Below are 6,698 nucleotides of genomic sequence, written 5' to 3'. Positions count from 1 at the left end.
ACAGTCTCATTCAGTCGGAGGGAAGGATTAGGCCTGAGCTCAACCACAGATGGACTTAGACTGCTCCCTATTAATAAATCCTCCTGTGATGCTGTGTATTCATCTGGACATATTTTTTTTTTCCCCTTCCCTTTTCTGAGTTCCGAGCAGCGAGTGGACACGAACACAGCGGCATACTAATCTGCCCGTTATAAAAGTTACAGAGAGAGAGAAAGAAAAAAAGTGACATGACGAATTGAAACAGGGTAGAAGGAGAGGGGTGGGGGGAGAATGGCCTTCTTCTTCTTCTTCATTTGCATAATTTGGTTCCTATTAGCGACATCATTCAGTGGGTTTTTTTCAGATGATAATTTGGAAATCTGGGGTTGCGGCGCTAATCCAGCAGCATTACACTTTACCGAGGGATTACTGAGTGACAACTTCAAGTGAAACGAAAGATGTAAGGGCCTCTTAAGCCGTGTTCCTATTAAAAGCCACAGCGCGGCGTGACACTGTGGCAGGCTTCATTGCACACTTGCCAACTAGTTGGGGATATATATCCCCTGATAAACGCTGCAATGCTTATAGGGATTTCTTCTTCCTTTTTTTTAAATTTTATTTTTCATTTCCTTACTCTCTGCTTTCAGACATTATTAAAAAATAAATCTGATTTTTGTTTTGTAGGTTACTCTTTTATTTTAGTTTTTTTTTTTTTTTTTTTGGGGGGGGGGGATTTGTGTTAGAAACAAATGACATTATCTTGCCGATTCTGATGCAAGGTGGCCCATGTCTATAATGCATTATCACCAGACTTATAATGCATTATAATCCACTTATAGCACTGTATTAGTATAGCTACAAGCATTGATAAATACTCATAAAGCTTTTTTATTATTATTTTTTTTTTATACAGCATTTTATAATGATTTGTAATGTCAAATATCATGATACTGACTTTTCTCACAAGTACCACACAATAGTTCAGGCGACAAAACCACTTAGCTAGGATTAGAAAACAACAATGCTTTCGGGCATGTGGTGTCAAACACTAGTCTTGTGGTTGGAAGTCCTGTGTTGTTGGACCCATACACCTCAATTAAGTACTCTTTCCTCAATATTTAATACTATGTCACCATTGCATAGTCATATAGATGCATCTAATTGTGTCCACCTCCAAAAAGGCTCCCAATTAACTTCCAATTTACATTGTTTTCATGCTGAGCTAAAAAATTGACAATTCGTGCTGAAAACCACAGATTACATTTCAGGACTCTTTCACCACATGCCATGAGACTGGGCTGGAGAATTATAACTCACTATGATCCTTGCAGGATACATTCTAATTTGCCTTATAAGTCATAGGAAAATGCTTTCTAATGTGTTATAACTATTGACACATTGTGCTTACCTCTATAATTATACAGTAATTTAAACAGATTATATCCCATTATGATTGTTTTTCTAATGTATTATAGACATAGAAATTGTTTCCAATATGTATATATGAAATATAATAATATAAATATTGTTAATGTTTACAAGGGGAAAGCAGTCCTCAGTATGTGGTAAACTGCCTTTGAAAGTAATGCATTTGGGAACATCTCAGACACGTTCCTTCTCTCCTTCACAGAGTAAACACAGATGCAAGCGAGGTAGCCATTACCTTCCCATATCTCCTCACGGGGAGATACTGGTTTCCTATGGTTCTGATGAAATGAGCCCAACTATTAAAGGAAAACACCACCGCATTTCCATACTGAACTATGTTCTGCTCTGATCTTAGACGAGGTGATACATACCTCCCTCTCCTCTGTGCGTGCACTCAATGGCTCTTGCGCGCACTCCACGCAGCGCTAATTTGCTAGCATGTAGCTTGGCCCAGTATATTCCTTAGGATCCAAAGGGGGGTGAAGTTAGAAGCGACCAAGCACTTCCACGTTGTCCATATTTAAATACGGTTAGGTGAGTAGTTACACGACCCAAGTTTGGTTACACAAAATGAAACATGCCAATTTTTCTAAGCGGATAACAAGGATAACTATATAATGTATGGCGGAATAACAACTGGAAGCACTTCGACGTCGGCGCAGTAATATCATCACTCAAAACATGACGGGACTATATACCTTCTGCTTGTTTTCACAACCCTGTACGATGCACGTTATAACCATGATGTTTGATTGTTCACAAACTATCTTACTACAACCTGATGCTTCCTCAACTGTGCACAAACTACTACAGGTAGTGCAGGCGACGGCGTGCAGGTCACGTAGGTTCTATTGACGGAAGTAAGAGGGGGAGCGGAGTGATGATATTACTGCGCCAAGCTACATGCTAGCAAATTAGCGCTGCGTGGAGTGCGCGCAAGAGCCATTGAGTGCACGCACAGAGGAGAGGGAGGTATGTATCACCTCGTCTAAGATCAGGGCAGAACATAGTTCATTATGGAAATGCAGTGGTGTTTTCCTTTAAGCCATATGCAGAGAGCAAAGAGACATACAGGAGGGTTAAAGCAAAAAAAAAAAAAAAAAAAAGTAAAAGAAAGTGCTGTTTTTTCCCACAGTGACCTGGATATGCAGCCAGTTCAAGACGCATCACTTTCCTCTCCTGTCTGCTGACCGGATCCCTGGAGATGGACAAAGTAGCTAACTGTTCAATCCCAGGTAATTAACTTCACCACGACCTAGAGAACGCTCGCACCAGACACCACAATCCTTTAAGCACAACACTCCATTAGTCACATCCCACAAGGCCTTGCAAATGGCAGGACAAAAACAGGGGCATGCTTGGGTCTCATCCTGCCCATGTAACCACAGAGACAGAGGCTAAATATGTCTCCCAGCTTGAATCATAATGAGAGGATGTATACGACTAGTTGAGAGGATTTCCCCATGAGGTCGGTTTTCACAATGTATATATATATATATATATATATATATATGGTATAGCGCTGTAACTTGAATCACTGGGAGGCATCATGACATACGGGTCTAGTCAGAAAACAGAAGGGAGGCAACGCTGAATCAGGTCCTTGGTGTAAAACGGACAGGTGCTGCTTGGATGGAGGTAACAGTGAGGTCAGTGCATGAGAACACGCTGATAGCTCTGTCAGCACTGTTACCATTGTTTGCACTGATGGCTGCAAGCCGCCAGCTCAGCTGTCACCATGTTCAAAGCCATTTGGAGGCAATGGATATGCTCTGAATTGCGTAGTGAGAACCTTTAAGTAAAATATGTGAACTAGCAGACAGCTGGCTAGGTAGCCAGCAAGCCAATTCATTAAAGCTACTCTGGTTACAGAAATTGAAGCTAAGCAGCGGGCTGGTGTCCACTGGGTCAAACAGTCCCTCCACCTCATTCTCCATCGAGGGACAAGCTACTTAGCTACCGAGCTAACTAGCTCAATATCCGTCTCTTACACAAGCTGTGTCTGCTGTCTTCCTAGTGACCTGCAACAACACTTTCTGGCCCCACCGATTTGTGTTGTCACCATAACAACTAACAACAATACACATTTTCTTTCATACCAGTCAAATGACCACTGAAAACAGTCCAATGTGCGTTCTACTCCCATTCTATTGCCGTGAGCAGGACACAAACACAACATTTAGTTGAAATATTGTCAGTCCATGTCTAAAAAGCCTTTAAATAGAAAAAATAAAACACCAAAAACAAGTGGCAAAGTGCAGAGAAACTGTAAATGGTACAATGCCTTACAGTCATTTCGATCAACACTGGATGGCAAAATCAAGGCGTGGGTTGATAAAAGCGATCCGTTCAATACAGTTTACACAACCAAAGCATTGGTTCAAGAAAAAAAAGACATCTATCTGTGTATCTGGCATACATAATGCCGTGATCAAATAACATCTATAGCAATTATTTCATGCAGACGCATGTTGTTGTATGTACAAAACCTTCTCAACAGGCTTGATCTTTCCTTTCAGACGAGCGTTGCGGCTCAATGTCATACGAACCGGTGGAAATTAAATATAAATACAGTCCATGTCCCTCGGTGCAAAATCGAATATATTCCGTCAATAAAATGTCTGCAAATGTTTAAGTGTCTTGAATCAAAAAAGCTTATTGAAATTTCAATGCGGCTATGGTGTCTCTAATGAGGGAAGAAAGAGCCGTGGCTCTCTGACTGTGCAGCAGTCTAACCAATTATCAGACTTCCCTGCTGCTGAACCATGGGAGAAAGTCCATAGGTGATGGCGAGGAGGACGAGGGGATAGCCACGTTGTTTAAGTGAGAGAGAACAGATAATGGACTTGGAACTCCTCTCCCTGACTTCCTCCCTGCCACTCTCAATAAAGTCTGGGCCGGCGTTTTCTAGCCAACAGCCATCAGAGAGCCGCGCATATATGTCAGAGACTTTGATTGTCTTCGGAAATGTTTTATTCATCAGGGGGGGACAACATAATAAAGAATGTGCAGCAACTGTTTCACTTGCAGAACTGCTCATTTCACCTCTGCTCTTATCATCCCAGCGCTAAAAGGGGGGGAAAGGAGGCAGTCAAATACATGCGTCGTCTTTCCACAAACATTTGCTCAACAACCCCAGTCATTTTTGATGCATTTCACCTGATTGGCATCTCCGAAACACCCTCCTTCTTTATACACTGCTGCGAATTCAAGTTTGGCAAAAGGTAAATTCAGTGTAAATGGACGATAAAGTTGTGCCACAAATTCAAAGTGCAGTATAATGTGATGTATTTAATCTGACAAGCCATCGATACTTTAAGTACCGATGCTACGCAGTTTGTTTTCTGCTTCTGTCAACCACAGTCAAAGTTTACTTTGGTGCATTTTTTTATTGGCTCATTTCGGTCGGCGCTGCCCAATTACAAGCCAAACGGGGCTTGTCACATGGACTCACATGTAGCTTGTTAATTGGACAAAGTTTTAGTAACCTGTCTTCCTGCCAGGTTAGAGATTTGGCGTGGGCTGCGGGGGGTAGAGGTGGGCGGTCGGGGAAAATGACTGCAATGACTCCCTGCAGCAGCTCCCTGCAGCAGTCCTCATTATGGACTTCTTTGCTGTGACTTACCTACCCTGGTGTTAATAGCTGTTATGAACACATAACGAAGTAGCTAAATATGGATTTCGTCCTCAGTTAACTTTCTTTTTTTTTTTCTTCTGGGTTTGACAGCCGGCCATCAGATGCCATTATCAAAAACAAAACATAAAAAACAACACACAACACAAATGCGTTTGGAAAAAAAACTTTTTTTTTGGTAATCATGTAGTGGCAAAAGTGTAAGCATATTATTGTTTTTAATTTTAATTTGTTTGTGCAGTCACACTCACACAAACACCCACCCACACCTCCCCCCCACACACACCACCTTGTTAGCTTATCCCCAGCTTTTCTGCTGATTTGAAAGTAAAGCCCTTTGTAACCTGTATTTAAAAAAAAAGTTGCTATATGATTTAAGTTTATTATTATTATTATTGATGAACTCTTATCATCATTCTCCAAATTAGCTTCCCTGCAATTCTCGAAAAACCGACGTCACCTGCATGACTATCTTTAACTGCCCAAGTAAACTGAGTGAGGAATGATTCCTAAAAGGCAAAAAAAAAAAAGTTGCTGACGAGTGAGACCTGGTGGTGACACCACTCGGACAGAGACGAGGACCTGAAGCCTGAATCGCGCCTGCGGGTCACGCGGAAATCAAAGAGCGGCTATTCCAAACAGGATCCCGCCGAGAAGAGGGGATCCGAGCTGTGGCAGGCCGGTCTGCTGCTTTGTCAGTCAGACAACGAATGTCGGTGAGTGGAGGTCGCGGAAGATCAGGGGATGACTGATTCATGGGCCAGCTAGCTGGCTTGTGCCTGTGTGTGTGTGTATGTGTATGTGTGTGTGTGAGCGTGTGTACGCTGGCACACAGTGGATGACAGATTGGCAAGGCCACGGATGGGCCAGTCTCCATCAGCACCGCAGGCTGCTGTGATCCATTCTCCCTTCACTCACTGCAGCCGGCCAGACCCGGAGTTGTCCGTGTGATTGCCTGTACGTGAGGCAGCGTCTCGTCGTCTCGTTCCCCAGTTATGGGTGTTGTTTCAAAATCGGAATTGCCACATGGAAGCAACAATTTGCCAAGTCCAATGGAAGTAGAAATGCATCCTGGTGGTGCCATTGCAGAACTGCGCCGACAGCTCACTTGTAAAACGGGAACTCAGGGACACAGCAGCTGGTTCTGGGAGCAGTTCTCACTGTGTGTCTGTGTCTGTCGGTGGGCATTTCAACTCATATTTCTGTGTGTGTGTGTGTGTGTGTGTTTGTGTGTGTGTTTTGTTGTCTACAAAATGCTTACACATTCACATTCAAGGGCAGGTCGAGATAATAGAGAACTTAACAATTAGTCACAATGAGAGCTGCTGGATTGTGGAAGGATTTGCCAAAAGAAAAGCAGAATAACTACATCTGTATCATTTCAAAAACTGCCGTTCTATAGTTTGGCATTGCCTGCCACAAAGGCTTGATTCGTTACATCCAGATGGCCGAGGAGACTACTCTGTGTTTTATGAATTTTCTTTTTATAATTGTAGGTTGTAGAAAGGCCTCTTTACAAATAGATGTGATTTTTTGTGAAGGGTTTGCACACAAAAAAGTCAAGTTTCTGCACAAGCGGACTGACAACTGAAAGGGCAGGATGAGATGAAGATCCCTCTGAGCAACAGTCAAATAAGAGAAGAAGAAATCGCCTGTG

The sequence above is a fragment of the Eutrigla gurnardus genome (assembly GCF_963514095.1).
Source record: "Eutrigla gurnardus genome assembly, chromosome: 18".
Lineage (NCBI taxonomy): Eukaryota > Metazoa > Chordata > Actinopteri > Perciformes > Triglidae > Eutrigla > Eutrigla gurnardus.
The sequence above is the reverse complement of the archived record's forward strand: the minus strand, read 5'-3'. Positions refer to the sequence as shown.